Source organism: Hyaena hyaena, unplaced genomic scaffold, assembly GCF_003009895.1.
Source record: "Hyaena hyaena isolate Hyena2069 unplaced genomic scaffold, ASM300989v1 scaffold_63, whole genome shotgun sequence".
In the NCBI taxonomy this organism is placed as follows: Eukaryota; Metazoa; Chordata; class Mammalia; order Carnivora; family Hyaenidae; genus Hyaena; species Hyaena hyaena.
In genome coordinates, this window is record NW_024080695.1 from 694,562 (window position 1) to 712,689 (window position 18,128).

The following is an 18,128-nucleotide window of genomic DNA, read 5'->3' on the forward strand; positions in this document are numbered from 1 at the left end:
CCCCCGCCTCGCTCTGCCCCTCCCCTGCTTGTACTCTTTTTGTCTCCCAAAATGAACAATCTTAAAAAAAAAAAAAAACAAAACACCCCACACAACTTAGGAACTGTCCATGACCCCACCCAGTTCCCTCATGCCCCTTTGCCAGTCCATCCTCTCTCCTCTGGCCTCAGGCAGCCATTGATGATTCTTGATAGGATTTGACTAAAATCTTCCATCTTGCTAGCTATATTTTCATTTATTTTTTTGTTTTCTTTTTCTGCCTCTTCTGGGTTTTATCTAGCATGTTTTATGATGCCATTTATTTTATTTTATTTTATTTTATTTATTTATTTTTAAATGTTTTATTTATTTCTAGGAGAGAGAGACAGCGTGAGCAGGGGAGGGTCAGAGAGAGAGGGAGTCACAGACTGAAACAGGCTCCAGGCTCCGAGCTGGCAGTCAGCACAGAGCCCGACGCGGGGCTCGAACCCACAAACCGCGAGATCATGACCCAAGCGAAAGTCGGAAAGTCAGACGCTTAACCGACTAAGCCACCCAGGCGCCCCGATGCCATTTATTTTATTGACTTACTGTTCATACCTCTTAAAATATTTTATACTTGTTGCTTTTGGGTTTACAGTGCACATTTTAATTTTTAAAAATTTGTTCATTTTGAGAGAGAACATGTACTTCTTTCATTTCTTAGTGCATCTTGGTGACACTCGCGTCCCCACCAAGGTGTTAAGAAAACAGCAGATTTGAAACTCCCACTGGGTTACAGATCACAGTTACTTCCAAGTGGTCATCACAGTCAAGATGGGCAGACGTTTCAGTAGGCTCTGGGCTCCCCTCTCTCTTCACACACCCCCTCATGCACACCCTCACACAGACCCTCACAAAGTGGGGACGTCGTTCAGCCCTGGGCATGGCTGGCTTGCACCAGGTGCTGCACCACAAGGACCATGACCACACAGGTGAGCAGCGTTCCCGCCGTCGTACAGCATGTGTTCTGGAAAGCCCGCTCTTCACTGAGCCATGTCACTGTTGGACAAGCCCAGCATGTTGGCAGTGTCAAGGACCTCCTTTTGAGTCCTCTTCAAGGTCAGTCTCTGGGCCCTCAGTTCTTCCAGAATACTGTGTCTGACTCCATTAGTGGTCTGTTTTGTTTTTTTCTTGTTTTTAAAAAAATTTTTTAAAAATGTTTATTTTGAGAGAGAGAGAGAGAGAGAATATGAGTAGGGGAGGGGCAGAGAGGGAGACACAGGATCTGAAGCAGGCTCCAGGCTCCTAGCTGTCAGCACAGAGCCGGACACGGTGCTTGAACTCATGAATGGTGTGACCATGACCTGTGCTGAAGTCAGATGCCTAACCGACTGAGCCGCCCAGGTGCCCCTGGTGCTCTGGATGGAAGATCACACCAGCCACAATATTCCCTTAAGCCAAAGCCTCTTCCACAGCAAGGCCCTGACTCTCTTCAATTCCATGGAGGCTGGGGGAGGGGAGCAAGCTGCAGAAGAAAGGTCTGAAGCTTGCAGAGGTTGGTTCATGAGATTTAAGGAAAGACGCCGTCTCCGTAACACTAAAGTGCAAAGTGAGGCAGCAAGTGCTGGTGTAGAAGCTGCAGCAAGTTCTCCAGAAGATCCAGCTAGGATAATTCATGAAGGAGGCCACACTGAACAGCTGATTTTCAGTGTAGACGAAACAGCCCTGATTTGGGAGAAGATGCCATCTAGGACGGTCATAGCTAGAGAGGAGAAGTCAGGGCCTGGCTCCAGAGTCTGAAGGGACAAGCTGATTGCCTTGTTAGGGGCTAATGCAGCCGGTGACTTGAAGTTGGAGCCAGTGCTCATTACCGTTCCGAAAATCCTCGGGCACCGAAGACTGTGCTACATCTACTCTGCCTGTGCTTTACAGATGGAACAGCAAAGCCTGGATGACTGTGCATCTGTTTCTGACGTGGGTCACTGAATAATTTAAGTGCCCTGTTGAGACCTCCTGCTTAGAAAAAGGGTTCCTTTCAAACTATTACTGCTCATTTACGTTGTACCAGATCACCCGAGAGCTCTGATGAGGTACAGCCAGATTAATGTTGTTTTCATGCCCGCTGATACAGCATCCATTCTGCAGCCCACGGAGCAGAGTAATTTTGACTTTGAAGTCTTCTTATCTGAGAAACACATTTCATAAGGCTGTAGACGCCCTAAATAGTGATTCCTCTGATGGATCTGGGCAGAGTAAATTGAAAATCTTCTGGAAACGATTCACCATTCTGGATGCCATTATGAAAACGTTCCTTCCCGTGGCTCAGAGGAAGATGTCAACATATCAATATCAACAAGAGTTTGGGAGAAGTGGGTTCCAGCCCTCATGGAGGCCTTTGAGGGGCTCAAGACTCAGTGGAGGAAGTCACTGCAGGTGGAAGTAGCAAGAGAACGATGATCAGGGGCTGAATTTCTGCGATCTCATGATAAAACTCAAGTGGATGAGGAGTGCTTCCTACGGAGGAACAAAGAAAGTGGTTTCTTGAGGCGGATGCTGCTCCTGGTGAAGATGCCGGGAAGGTGGTTGGAATGACAGCAAGGATTTAGAATGTGGCATAAACTTTGTTGGTAAGAGCGGCGGGTTTGAAGGGATCTGACTCTAATTGTGAAAGAAGTTGCGCTGCGGGTAGAATGCTGTCAGCATCACGTGCTACAGAGAGAGCATTTGGGAAAGGAAGAGTCAGAAGATTCATTCTCTTGTTTTAAGAAACTGCCACAGACACCTCAGCCTCCAGCAACCACCACCCTGATCAGTCAGCAGCAGTCTGCATCGAGGCGAGACCCTCTGCCAGCAAAAGGATTAGAGCGCGCTGAAAGCTCACACGATGGTTAGCGTTTTTAATAGATAATTGTATTTTAGTAATTTTAAAATAAGGTATTTTACAATTCAAGTATGTACATAATTTTTATGCTATTGCACACTAATAGGGTATAGTATAGTAGAGTAATGGGAAAAAGAAATTCGTTTGAGTGGCTGTATTTGCAGTGGTCTGGAATTGAACCCATAGTCGCTCTAAGGTATGCTTGCCAAAGGGCTTTACGCGGTATATTCCCAATTTTTCTTTGTGATATTGATGGTATTTATTTTGCATCTATATATGCTGTTAACACACAGTACTTACTATTTTTGCTTTTGAAAGTCAGTTATCTTTCAGTGCAATTCTTTAAAAAAGAGAAGAGACTCTTTTTATTTTACTTGTATTATGTTTTTAGGGCTCTCCATTTCTTTTTGTAGATCCAAGTTTCAGTCTTATTCAAATTCTTTCTGCCTAAAATATCTCATATTTCTTGTAGGTTAAGTCTCCTGGCGGTGAATTTCTTCAGTATTTGTTTCTGAGAAAATCTTTCCCCACTATTTTTAGAAAGATATCTTTGCTGGGTATAGAACTTTGACTCAACAGGTAGTTGTTGCTTTTTCCTTTCAGTACTTTAAAAAAAAATCACTGTCTTCCGGTTTTCATGGTGGTTTCTTTATCCCCACAAGGAGCCTGCTGTTGGGGCACCTGGGTGGCTCAGTTGGTTGAGCATCAGACTTCGGCTCAGGTCATGATCTCACGGTTCGTGGGTTCGAGCCCTGCATCAGGCTCTGTGCTGACAGCTCAGGGCCTGGAGCTGCTTCGGATTCTGTGTCTCCCTCTCTCTCTGACCCTCCCCTGCTCATGCTCTCTCTCTCTCTCTCTCTCTCTCAAAAATAAAAAAAAAATTAAAAAAAAAAAAAAGCCTGCTGTTATTCTTGTTTTTGTTCTTCTGTGTCTAATGTCTCATATCTCTGGCTGCCTTCAAGATTTTCTCTTTTTTGTTTTTAGCATTTTGGAAGTGATATTATGAGGCAGATTTGTCTTTTTTTATTTCTTTGTTTTGTTTTTATTTATCCTAATTGATGTCTGTGCTTCTTGGATCTGTGGTTTGATGTCTCATTAATTTTGGAAAGTTTTCAACCATTATTTCTTCTGCTCTGTTCACCTCTTGCTAGGATTCCGACTCCCTATATGGGAGAATGTTTCCTATTGTTTCACACTTCTTGGTCGTCCCCCCACCCCCTCCACCTTTTCTTTCTCTGTTTTAGTTTGGGTGAGTTGATCTACCTTCAGGCTCATTGATTCTCTGGCGTTCATTTCCCTGCTGAAGTTGCCTATCTGATGTAGCATGTTGTCCACCTTTTCTGTTAATAGTCTAATTATAATTAATATTAATTATATATGGTTATTTCAGATTCCCTTTTAGTTCCAACACCTGCTTCATGTCTGAATCTTGTTTTGATGATTGCTCTGTCTCTTGGGAGTGTGGTTTTTTTCATTCCTCTTGTATGCTTCATAATTGTTTTTCAAAGCCAGACATACTGTATAGGACAGTAGAAGGCTGAAGTAAATAATTTTCATGCCTGGGAATTAGACGCAGCTTTCTTTCTACTCGGTCTTTAGTGCTGTAGTTTGCATTACTCTTGTTAAAAGTCACCCTAGGGGCGCCTGGGTGGCTTAGTCGGTTAAGCGTCCGACTTTCGCTCAGGTCATGATCTCGCGGTTCATGGGTTCGGGCCCTGCATTGGGCTCTGTGCTGACTGCCAGCTCAGAGCCTGGAGCCTGTTTCAGTCTGTGACTCCCTCTCTCTCTGACCCTCCCCTGCTCACGCTGTCTCTCTCTCTCTCTCTCTCTCTCTCTCTCCTAGAAATAAATAAAACATTAAAAAATTTAAAAATAAATAAATAAAAGTCACCCTTGGTTTAGGACTGGTTGCTGTGGTTATGGCCAGTGCACCACAGCTGTCAAACTTCTGTCGCAATGCTTATGTCTAGTGTGAACTCTGTAATTCTGAGTTTTAAGTCTTCCCTGTTTGTAGTACTTCACAGAGTATATCTGTGCCCACCCTTATTTCTCTCCTGTCCATCCTAGTAGTAGTCTTCAGTTGGCTGTTTTTTGAAGCTTTTTTATTTCGACATATTTGGTGGTGGTGTGGTGCTGTTTCCATTATTCTGAGTAACATTCAGTGTTAGGCATGGATGGCGACCCTGAGTCTTGGGGTGGGGCCCTCCTGGTTCCCCTGTCCCTTCCCTGACTGAGATCATGGGCTCATTGTGTGATCCTGTCCCTTCTCCAGGAGTAAATGCCACCGTGCCCCTATCCCCTTCCCCAGCTGGTAATGAGTGTTCACCAAAGCCCTCCTCTGTACAGATTAAGGCTTTTGTTCCTTAGTGGAGATGGAGGGGAAGGACCTGCATGGAATTTTTTGCCCCTCCCACGTGGCTGCTGCTCCCCTGCCCAGTTCTGAACTACTATCCATGCCTCTTAGGGCTCTTTCAGATCTTTTCAGTGACCTTCCAGTGGGTTTCATAGACAGGTTGCAAAGGGATACAGACTTCCCCAATTTCTGTGACCCCAGTAATTGTCCTGACACCTTGCAGTCTTCACAGTTTGTCATGTGTTCACAACAGAGTTTTCTTACCAGTGTCACATTGCATCCACCTTAGGTGAGTGTGTGTGCTCTTTCTTTCCTTGCAGGCACTTAGAGTTTGAGCGAATTTGCTCTCTGGCCTCAGTTCCCTGGTAGATTAAAAAAAAAAGTCATGGACTTGAAATTAGTTGGTTTTCATTGTAAGTATGGGAGCAGTGCTTGCTTACTATCTCCATCCTGGGGCATAAGCCAGAAGCAACCTTCCTCTGTCTTGAGGGACAGAGAGAAGTTTTATTAAGCTTGATGAAGTCCAGTTCATCATTTTTTTTTCTTTTATCATTAGTGCTTTAAAAAATTTTTTAAATGTTTTTATGTGTGTGTGTGTGTGTGAGAGAGAGAGAGAGAGAGAGAGACAGAGCACGAGCAGGAGAGGGACAGAAAGAGAGGGAGACACAGAATCTGAAGCAGCTCCAGGCTGTGAGCTGTCAGCACAGAGCCCGATGTGGGACACGAACCCACAAGCTGTGAGATCATGACCTGAGCCACCCAGGTGCCCCTCATTATTGTGCTTTTTAGAGTCCTAAGAAATCTCTGTGTACCCCAAGGTTGAAATCTTTTGTCTACTTTTAGGTTAGGAAAATTTTTTTACTTTGTTTTCTAACTAAAGTGTTATAATTTTAGCTTTTTTTTTTTTTTAAATAAAGATTTTATTTTTAAAGATTTATTTATTTGGTAATCTCTATACCAAATCAGGGGCTTGAACTCATGACCCTGAGATCAAGAATCACACGCTCTACTGACTGAGCCAGCCACTGCCCCTATAATTTTAGTTTTTATGTATAGGTCTGTTATCTACCGTGGTATTAGGTAAGGTTGGAGGTGTTCTCCTCCTGTGGATTTCCAGTTGTGTATCATTTATTGAGAAGCCTCTTCCTTACCAACTGAATTAACTTGTTCTTTTGTCAAACATTTATTTTTTTCAAAACTTTTTATTGTTAAATACGGTAAAAGAGCATAAAATGAATGTATAGCTCTGCAAATTATTTGAATTTGGCCCCTAGTATGAGTGCCGGTCAGATAAAGAAATAGAATATTCTGGGGACTCTAAAAGCCCACTAAAGGTCGTATCTTTCTTTCCCTTTGTAGGTAATCACTAAGCATACATACCTAAACAGTATAGGTTTGCCTGTTTTTGAATGTTACATAAGTGTAAGCATACTACCCACAGTCTTTGGAATCAGCTTTTTTCGTGCAATAATATTTTAAGATTTGTTTTGAACTACAATTTGACCATTTTAATTGCTGAGTAGTGTTTCACTTTATGAATAGACTACAATATATTTATCCATTCTACAGTTGATGGGTATCTGGGCTATTTCCAGTTTGGAGCTAGTATGAATAATCTTGTACATGTATCTAGGTGCTTACAAAACTTAATATCAGGAAAGATATGTATTTAGAAAAGAAACTACTTGGTCATAATATATTGTGTTTCGAAGGCTCAATATAAGTGTGTGTGCTCCTGCATGGTATAACTATTTCCTCTCCGTCAGCAGTGCACGGCAGTTCCTGTAGTTCTGTTTTTCTGCCTAAATTGCCACATTTTTAAATTTAAGCTACTCTGCTTGGTATTTTACTGTGATTTTAATTTATGTTCTTTGACTACCTGTGAAATTCTTTTCTATGTTAATTGACCATTTGGATATCCTTTTTTGTGAAAAGCCTGTTCAAGTCTTTTGCTCATTTATTTTCTGTTGAGTTTTATATCCTTTTCTTACTTTTTTTCCTTAATGTCTTTTGTCTAGGAGTTTATTTTTAAATAGTTAGATTTATTCACTCCTTTATGCTTTAGTTGTTTGATGTCTTGCTTAAAAATATTTTCCTTCACTGGACATCTTGAAGATACCAATGTTATCTTTCATATTTAGGTCTGTAATCCTGAAATTGATTTTTTAAAAAAATATTTAATGTTTTTTAAAATTTATTTCTGAGAGAGAGACAGCATGAGCAGGGGAGGGTCAGAGAGAGAGGGAGACACAGAATCTGAAACAGGCTCCAGGCTCTGAGCTAGCTGTAAGCACAGAGCCCAATGTGGAGTTCAAACTGTGAGATCATGACCTGAGCCGAAGTCGGACGCTCAACCAACTGAGCCACCCACGTACCCCATCTGAAATTGATTTTGTGTATGATGTGATATAGGGATTCTATTTTATTTTTCCTTCATTTGCATACATAGTTGTCTTAATACCATTAAAAAGAATGTTCTTTCCACAGTGCTATGGAATGCCATCTCTGTTATAAATTTAGAGTCCATAAATACCTTGGTTCTGTGTTCTTCCTCTGTCTGTCTATCTTTGGATCAATACCATACTCCCTCAGTTAGTGCAGCTATTTTTTTTTTAATGTTTATTTATTTTTGAAAGAGAGAGCATGAGCAGGGGAGGAGCATGGGGAGAGAGAGAGAGAGAGAGAGAGAGGGAGAGAGAGAATCCCAAGCAGGCTCCACACTGTCAGCAAAGAGCCTGACACAAGACTCTATCCCACAAACCATGAGATCATGACCTGAGGTGAATTCAAGATGGACATTTAACTGACTGCGCCCCCAGGCATGTTTGATAAGTCTTAGTAGTCCTTATTCTTCAGGAGTGTTTTGGTTACTCTTGGTTCTCTTGTCTTTTTAGATAAGTTCTAGACTCTCTCAGTTTACATGTACAGATTTGTTTGAATTTTGATTCAAATTCCATTGAATATATAGATCAGTCTGAGGAATGTGGACATTGTCACCTCGAGTTTTTCATCTTTGAATGTGATATTTTTTCCCATTTATTTGGAGATCTATACTTTTCTCCATAAAAATGTATAGTTTTCTCTAACTTTGAGTTTTCATCAAATGAGCGTGCGATTTCCATTTACTTTGGGTGTCTACTTTTGTCAATAAAGATTTATAATCTTCTCTTTAAGTGTAGTTTTCTCTTATGAGGGAAAATCTTATGAAGGAAATCTCTTATGATTTCCCTCTTTAGATTTATTCTTTGGTACTTATTAATTTTTAAAATCACTTAACTTAGAAACAGTTTTGAATTTATAGAAAATACAAAAATATTACCGAATTTCTATATCCCCACTTGACCCAGATTCTCCAACTTTTGACATTTTAGCACATATGCCTTATCATTATGTCTCTCTCTTCCCCTTCCTCTCTCTCTACACACATGTATATGTTTTACGATTTTTCTCTGGCCTCCCTTGAAGAAAAATTATAAACATAATGCCCATTATCCCTAATATGAATGTGTATTTTTCTAAAAACAGGAACATTCTTCTCCATATAAATTATATACCTGTCAAATCAGAAAATTAGCATTGCTACAGTATTACCATCTCACCCACAGCTTCTTTCAGATTTCATCATTTGTCCCCAAAGTGTTCTTTTTTTTTTTTTTTTTTTAAGTTTATTTTATTGGGAGGCAGGGCATGCAGAGAGAGAGGGATAGGGAGACTCCCAAGGAGGCTCCATGCTGTCACTGCAGAGCTAGACCCAGGGCTTGATCTCACAAACTGTGAGATCATGACCTGAGCCTAAATCAAGAGTCAGATGCTTAATGACTGAGCCACCCAGGCACCTCCCTCCACCACAAAGTGTTCTTAATAGCAAAAACAAACAAAAGAACTTTTTTTCCCCTTTCTTTTATGGTCCAGGATAAGTTTTGAGGTCACTCACTGCATTCAGTTGCCATATTTGGAATTTCTCAGTCTTCTTGTCTTTCATGACCTTGACGTTTTTTAAAAAAGATTTTATTTTTGAGTAATCTCTACATCTAATGTGGGGCTCGAACTTACAGTCCCAGGATCAAGAGTCACATGCTCCACCATCTGAGCCAGCCAGGCACCCTGACCTTGACATTTTTTATGAAAGACTACACACTTGGTAGAATGACCCTTAATTTGGGTATTCCTGACGTTTCCCCCTGATTAGACTCATTTTGCATTTGAGCAGGAATATTATACAAGTATGCTGTATTCTTTGTAGCACAGTATCCCAGGAGTTCGTGATTTGTTCCATTATGGGTGGTGGTAACTCTCACCTAATGGTTAAGATGTTACCTGATTGGTTTCTTCACTATAAAGTTAATAAGAATCTTGTATTTACTAGTAGTAATTAGGTATATGTCTTTTGTAGAGAAATACTTTGAAGTCATTGCAAATGTCCTGTTTCTCATCAGACCTTCTTCCTCTAGTTTCAGCATCTATTGGTGATTCTTAGTTGAGTCCAGTAATTCTGTGGTAGCCAACTGGTGACCTTTTAATTTATTTTTTTATTTTTTTTTATTTTTTATTTATTTCTAGGAGAGAGAGAGAGAGAGACAGCGTGAGCAGGGGAGGGTCAGAGAGAGAGAGGGAGTCACAGACTGAAACAGGCTCCAGGCTCTGAGCTGGCAGTCAGCACAGAGCCCGACGCGGGGCTCGAACCCACGAACCGCGAGATCATGACCCAAGCGAAAGTCGGACGCTTAACCGACTAAGCCACCCAGGCGCCCCGCCAACTGGTGACCTTTTAATGCTGTCATTCCTTTAGCATTTATTGACAGTCTGCAGTAAGGTAGGGTTCTCCTTTCTTGTTATTTGTGTACCCCCTATGTAAATATGAACTTATGGGTTTCTGTGTTATGCATCACATCAAATATAGCCAGTCAGAGGCCCTTCATGCTGGCTGCTGAATCCTTTAGACATATCTTTATTGTTCTCTGCATATTTCTGTACTTTATAGTACTTGAAGTTCCATTCTTATCTTAAGTTCTTTTCTGCCACAGCCCTGAAATCAGCCATTATTCTAAGAAGCTGGGGTTTCTTTAGTAGACAGTGGTATTTACAAATCAAAATTTGGGTGCTAGATGTTCTCACACCCAACAGAGGTAGGAAATAAATGTATGTATGTATACACTCATACACCTGCATCGGGTTACCAGATCTTTTCAATTCTGGTCCAACATTTGGAGTTTTATGGCCTTCTTCCATGCTATATTTGTACCTCTCTAATCCTGCAGTGAGAAACCTAGCTGCATTATCTTCAGTATATTTACCTATTTACTCAGTCCTCGTGTACGTAATTAGTCTCCAACTGCCAGCCCCGTTTCTCAGCCCTGGCCCCGCTGACTCATGCTACCCTTGCTTACCGTGCTCCTCTGCACCAGCGGTACTGGTCCACACTAGTGGTACTGGTTCACACCAGCGGTGCGGCCACTTTCCGGGGGCCAGGCATAGTACCTGATGGGGTTTTCTTGGGTAGGTGTTATAAGTGATACCTTAAAAACTTTTAAATATTTGTTGTTGGTATATGGGAATATAATAAATTAAAAATTTTTTGTTATTAATATTTGGAAAGTATTCTACTTATTTACTTTTACATCCTTTTGGATTTTCTGTATGTACAATTATATCATCTACAAATAACGACGCTTCTTGTTCCCTTTTCTAATCATTAGTCCTTTATTTTTCTTCCCTTATTATCCTGGCTGGGTCTCCAGGATGAAGCTGGATAGAAATGATGGTTGCAGGGGCGCCTGGGGGGCTCAGTTGGTTGAGCGTTCGACTTCAGCTCAGGTCACGATCTCATGGTTCATGGTTTCGTGTCCCACATCGGGCTCTGTGCTGACAGCTCAGAGCCTGGAGCCTGCTTCAGATTCTCTATCTCCCTCTTTCTCTGCCCCTCCCCTGCTCATGCTGTCTTTCTCTCTCTCTCAGAAACAAATAAAAACATTAAAAAAAAAAAAAAAGAAATGGAGGTTGCAGATACTTTCAGTTTCATTCCTGGTCCCAAAGGGAAAACTTGGACTGTTTGTTTTTATGTTTTTTGTTAATAGAGTTTTTTTTTTTTTTCTTAAGATAGCCTTTATTTATCAGCTTAAGAAAGTTATATTGTATTCCTAGTTTATGAGGAATGCTTTTATTAATGAATGGATGTTCAATGTTATCAAAAGCCTTTTCTGGCGTCTGTTTAATTACATGGTCCTGGTGTCTTGTTCTGTAATGTGATAAAGTAATTAGAAAATTAGCTTAGTGGTAAACTATGAATTCTTGGATAAAACCCACTTTGTCATAGTAGTATCCTTTTCTATTGCCAGATTCAGTTTGCTCATAACATTTATTTAGAATTTTTTGCATTTTCATGAATGAGAGCAACTAGGAATTTTCTTTTATCTGTTGGATTTCAGGATATAGATTATGGTTAATTTTCAGTGTGTACTTTTTCTGTTATCTGGAAGAGTTTGTCTAAAATTAGACTTCTTAAACATTTTTGGGTGGGGAATGTTTATTTTTGAAGGAGCGAGAGACAGAGGGTAAGCGGGGGAGGGGCAGAGATGGAGACACAGAATCCGAAGCAGGCTCCAGGCTCTGAGCTGTCAGCCCAGAGCCTGCCGCTGGTCTCTAACTCATGAGCCGGGAGATCATCATGACCTGAGCTGAAGTTGGAGGCTTAACTTACTGAGCCACCCAGGCATCCCTAGACTTATTTCTTTTTTTTTTTTTTTTTTTATATTTTTATTTATTTCTAGACGAGAGAGAGACAGAGCGTGAGTTGGGGAAGGGCAGAGAGAGGGGGAAACACAGAATATGAAGCAGCTCCAGTCTCCTGGCAGTCAGCACAGAGCCCGACGCGGGGCTCGAACCCACGAACCGCGAGATCATGACCTAAGCGAAAGTCGGACGCTTAACCGACTAAGCCACCCAGGCGCCCCCCTAGACTTATTTCTTATTAAATTTTGGTAGAAGTCATCTCAGCTTGGAGTTTCATTGGGTTGAGTTTATTTAATCATTAGAGTATTACTCCAGTTTCTATGTATCTGTTCTGGTAAATTATATTTTCTAGGAATTCTTTGAACATTTCATCAAACTCTCACTAAAAGTTTGACGTAAATATGTTGATATTATTTTATTGTTATTTATTCTTATTTTAAGTGACAGTTTAATGTAACAATGTTTTCATTTTTAACCTTGGTGTTTTGTACTTTCTCCTTCCTCAGTGAGTCTTACCATTATCTGTCCGTGTTTTTGGTCCTCTGAAGAAGCAGCTTTTGGCTTTGTTGGTCTCTGCTAATGCACATGTATTTTGATTTTGATACCCCACCTATTCTCCACCTCCCTTAACTGGCTGGCTTATCCATGCCCCAGCTGATGTGAGCCTTAGGGCTGACAGCTGCATTTTGTGAAGGGTGCCTTTATCTGAGAAGCTGCCTTGCCCAGGAAGTGACTTCCGCACATCTTCCAGTGGTCTGGAGCCAGCTTGCCTAGATTTGAATCCTTGTTCTGATACTTCCTAGTGTGGACAAGTTTCTTAAACTCAGCACTTTAATTTTCTCTCAGTGAAGTGAGGATGGTAATTGGACTAACCATATAGGGCTGTGGGATGACTAGAAGCTCCTGTACATATTTAGGAAGTTAGCCTATTGCCTCTGTATTACAGACACTTTCTCTAAGTTGATATAAAAAAAACCTTTGTGCTTTACAGAAATTTTAAATATCTGTGTTAAAAAATTGGGGTTTAAAATGATTCAAGTGTTTAGAGCCATTGTCAGCAGTAGTCAGATTCTGATTTTCTATTTGTAAATTATTCCCTGTGGCTTCATTTCCTTCTGCTTAGGGTTGGGTATTTATTCTTTATTAGCTCATAGAAGAAGGGAAAATAGTGACTTTCCAGCCCAGTACTGCTCAAGAGAAATGGAATGTAAGCCACATATGTAATTGTAAAATTGTTAGTAACCAGGGGCGCCTGGGTGGCTCAGTCTGTTAAGCGTCTGACTCTTGATCTCAGCTCAGGTCATGATCCCAGGGTCGTGGGATTGAGCCCTGTGTCAGGCTCAGTGCTGAGTGTGGAGCCTGCTTGAGATGTTCTCTTCCCCCCACCCCCCGTCCTCTGCCCCTCTTATTCCTTCACTCTCCCTCTGTCCCTCCCCTGCTCTTTCTCTCTCTCTCAAAAAAAAAAAAAAAAAAAAAAAAAAAAAATGGGGAGGTGGAAAGAGTAGATGAAACATAATTGTTGAAGCTGAGTGATGGGTACATGAAGAGTTAATTATACTATTTCCTCTCTTAATGTGTACTGAGATATTTCCATAATAATATTTTGAAAGTGTACTGAGGGAGTGCCTGACTGCAGCTTGTGACCCTTAATCTCAGTTTGAGCCCCATGTAGGATGTAGAAATTGTTTTTAAAAAAAGAAGGTGCCTAGGTGGCTCAGTAGGTTAAGTGTCCGACTCTTGATCTCAGCTTAGGTCTTGATCTCAGGATCATGAGTTTGAGGCCCACCTTGGGCTCCATGCTGGGTGTGGAGCCTACCTAAAAATTATTTTTCTTAGTAACCACATATTATAAAGGTAAAAAGAAACAAATACAATCCGTTTTATTTAGCAGTGTCTTTTACTTAGCCCTAAGTGACCAGCCACAGTGTTATTTCAGCATGGAATCAGTATAAAAATTATTGAAATATTTGCATTCCTTTTTTCATACAAGTGTTTGAAGTCTGGTGTGGATTTTACACCTTGGCACATCTCAGTCTGGACTGGTCACATTTCAAGTGCTCAGTAGCCGCATTTGGACAGTGGCTACCAAGTTGGATCTTGTGTTAGTTTAGGGATTAGCTTAAAGCTGTCTAAAATTGCTTTTGACTTTTTTTACTTGAGGTGTGATATACAACATTATATTAGTTACAGGTGTACGACGCAAGGAGGCAGCATTTGCACACACACGATCGCCACAGTAAGTCTGGCACCTGTCACCACGCACAGTAGCAGACCTTTCTTATGATGAGAACTATTCAGATCTCTTCTCCTGGCAACTTTCACATCTCCAGTACAGTATTGTTAACTGCGGTTGTCACAGTGGACTTACTTTATAACTGGGGGCTTGGACCTTTTGACCCCGTCACCCATTTCACTCGCCCCCCAGCCCTGCTGCTGGCACTGCCCGTCTCCTCTGTCTGAGCTTAGCATGTGTTGTTGTTTCTGTTTTCGTTTTTTAGATTCAGCCTATAAGTGAAACAATGTGAGATTTGCCCTTTCCTGACTTATTTCACCCTAGCATAATGCCTTCGAGATCCATCCATGTTATTGCACATGGCAAGGTTTTGTTCTTTTTTATGGCTGAGTAATATTCCATTGTGTTTTATCCATTCTTCCATTAAAGGACCTTTGGGCTGCTTCCATGCCTTGGCTCTTGTAGATAATACTGTGGTGAACATGGGGCTGCAGATAATGTTTTTGAGTTATTGTTTCATTTTCTTTGGATACATGCCCAGAAGTGGAATTGTTAGATCATATGGTAGTTCTGTTTCTGATTTTTTTGAGGAACCCCCATCATGTTTTCCACAGCAGTGGCACCAATTTATATTCCCACCAGCAGTGCACGGTGGGGAGCTGGGGGGGTGGGGTGGGTTCCCTTTTTCTCCACATCCTCGCCAACACCTGTTGTTTTTTGGCTTTTTGAGGATAGCCATTTTAGCATGTGTGAGGTGAAGACTATGCTCTTTTTGAATTAAGCTATTATTTGTAATTCAGGTGTGATGGTCAGCATTAAGAGTTTAGATTTCAAAAGCTCTTTGGAGTCAGTTTTGTTCAGCCATTTATTGTTTTATATATGGTATTGACCATTGTATCTCACAGATATGATTTTATAGGTAATCACATATATTTCCTACTTAATGCCAGAAAAATGCTTATGCATATATTTAAAGACTATACAGGGGCATCTGGGTGGCTCCGTGGGCTAAGCATTTGAGTTCGTTTGGCTCAGGTCATGATCTCCTAGTTCGTGGGTTGGAGCCCTGTATCAGGTGCGCTCTCTCTCTCTCTCTCTCCCCCTCCCTCCCTCCCTCCACCCCCTCTCTCAAAAATAAACAGACATTTAAAAAATTGAAAAAAAGAATATACAGTCTTTGTTTTTCATCAAAATATGAGATTCTAGTTATTAAAATACTGAAAGTGAAATGTAGTACATTTTTAGAAATTCTGATAGTGTGATTAAATGCATTTCACTGTAAATGCAAAATTTTCTATACCTGAGGCATCAAATAAAGGTACAGTAAATCTTCTTGCTTCTGGGCATGTCAGTTTCCCATTCCTTACCTGACGCCTGTGGCCAGTTTTTATCTCTTGGTAAAATTGTTGAAGTTTGTTACCAGAGCCTTGGAGCAGCAGATGCAGATTATCTGTGTTCCCCTGTCGGCAGTGAAAGACTTTATTCTTGTGCCTATTTGGAATCCACAGGGGCTGGGGTTGTGCCGGCAGGAGGGCAGGGTCCTTAGCCTGAGGTCGGGTCTGTCGTGCAGGTGGAATGCCATCATGTGGGGACCGGACTCTCTGGGCGGGCCCCTCCAGTGCACCAGTGCCCACTGGTGTGGTCCGCAGCTGGCAGGCCACCTAGGCAACAGAGGAGATGGTGTCTGTGATCCTGACCGAGCAAGGACAAAGGTGGCCCAGACCTGAATGCCTTCTGCCAGGAGAGCACTGAATGTAAGGGCTCCTTCTCATCACCGGCTGGCCTACCTCTTGAGCTTCCAGAAGTCTTTTTAGGAAAGTTCGCTTTTCTCGTGACAGAAGTGACATATGCTTCTTGAGACGTAGCTGGGAGCTGATTGTCCCGTCTTCTGTACTTTCTCCTCTGTCACTGAAGCCTGGCTGTCTCTCTCCTGAGTCCCCGTCTCCATGTATAGGGCCATCCAGGACTTGAGGTAAAGGCATTTTATTCTACTCCTCTTCCGTGAAAGCTACCAGGGAAGAAAGAAGATCTCTTCCCTGAAACGAGGGACGTGCTAGAAGCCTGAGGCACAAACTGTGAAAGAAGGAGATGGGAATTGACCCTAAAGTTAGGAGTCGCAGTCTGGAGGAATATGTGGAGCCATCTTTGCCTAGAGTCACAGCATCGGGGGTTGGGGTGGGTTCTCGGAGGAATCAAGAGGGTGTGATGAGCAGCAGGCGAGGGGAAGAAGGACTGTCCAGTAGGAGAGAGTGGACCCTGTGCTGTACGCTGGTGGAGTCCAGTGTGAGGCTGCAGGAGTGGCAGGGAGCGAGAGCCTTACAGGAAGGAGAGGGCTGGAGAGGGAGCGTGGCCCTGTACCTTTTAGTACGAGGCGCCTGGCTGTGTGTGTAGAGCACCTGAGATGTGCTCTAAGTGTGCAGTGCACCCTGCATATTGAAGGCTCAGTATGAGAAAAGAATGTGAAATATCTCATTAATAGTTTATATTGGATACCTTTGATACAATATTGTGGGTGTTATTGAGTTAAATAGTATGTTATTAAAATTCACCTGTGGGTGTTTTTTGGAGTGGGGGCTTAATAGACTTCATTTTTTGGAGCATTTTAGGTTCACAGAAAAATTGAGCAGGAAGTACAGGGAGTTCCCATGTACCCCCTCCCCCGTCCTCACACACACATATATATGCTTCCACACTGCCAGCATCACCCGCCAGAGTGGGACATTTGTGACAGTTGGGATGCCTACACTGACCTGTCATCAGCTCAGAGTCCACAGTTTCCATCAGGGTCACTTGGTGGTGTGCATTCTGTGCGTTTGGGGTCACTTGGTGGCATACCTTCTGTGGGTTTGGGCAAATGTCTAATGACAGGTACCCATATTATGGCTTCATGCAGAGTAGTTTCATGGCCCTAAGAGATCCCCTGTGCTCCTCCTGGACCTCTCTCCTTCCCCCAATCCCAGGCAACCACGGATTTGTTTTACGGTCTCTGTGGCTTTGCCTTTTCCAGAATGTCCTGTACATGAAATCATACAGTATGTAGCCTTTTCACATTGGCTTCTTTCCCTTAGTAATGTGCATTTAAATTTCCTCCATGTCTTTTCCTGGCTTGATAGCTCATTTCTTTTTAGCGTGAATAATATTCCACTGTTTAGATGGATCATAGTTTATCCATTCATGTTCTGAAGGACATCTTGGTGGCTTCCGTTTTGGAAATTTTGAATAAAGGTGCTACTATAAACATTCATATGCAAGTTTTTCTGTGGACCAGAGTTTTTAGCTCCTTTGGGTAAATACCAAGGAGCATGATTGCTGGATCATATGGTAAGAGCATGTTTAATTTTGTAAGAAACTGCCAAACCACCTTCCAAAGCAGCTGCACCATTTTGCATTCCTGCCAGCCTTGAACGAGAGTTCTTGTGGCCCCACTTCCTCATCAGCGCGTCTTGGACTTTGGCCTTTCTGATGGGTGTGAAGTGGTACCTCGTTTTCACCATTGTTGTTAGTTTGTGTGTGTGTGTGTCTGTGTATTTTAGTTTGCTATATAGCTCACATTTGTGGCTTGCATTTAATTTCTCTTAGGAAGAGCTGGGGTGCACAGCTCTGAAGGAGTTGAAAAGGAAGGAAAATAGGTTCTTAGTAGGTGGAGGTGGAAGTATGGTCCCGAGGAGGGTGTTTTGTTTCTTCAGCCTGGTAGTAACAGTGTGCTTGTATCCTCATGGACATGATGCAGGAAAGAAGGAAGGATTGATGATCCGAAGAATGGAGGGGAGAATCCACAGCACAGAGTCCTCAAGCAGATGGCGGGGCCGGGTGCGTGAGCAGAGGCCTCCCCTAGGCGGGGATGCGTGTGATGGGTAAGCATGCCGAGGGGCGCAGCTTCAGGTGGACGGCTTGGAGCCTCTGGAAACAAACTGCCAGTGGGTTTTCAAACAGGTTGTCAGGCCTTCACACCACCGTCGGCAGGATGTGGG

At 42.2% G+C, this 18,128-nt stretch overlaps 1 protein-coding gene across 7 annotated transcripts in view; it reads left to right on the forward strand.

The window, feature by feature from the left end:
• FAM193A (family with sequence similarity 193 member A) overlaps nucleotides 1-18,128 on the forward strand; it is a 164,376-nt gene that overhangs the window by 40,343 nt on the left and 105,905 nt on the right. The window contains exon 1 of one of the 7 annotated variants that reach the window (XM_039232077.1): nucleotides 17,934-18,011. The exons of the other annotated variants lie outside the window; for them this stretch is intronic. The gene's annotated coding sequence lies outside the window, so the exon portion shown is untranslated. Of the gene's footprint in view, nucleotides 1-17,933; nucleotides 18,012-18,128 lie in introns of those variants that run through there. 7 annotated transcript variants of the gene reach the window in all.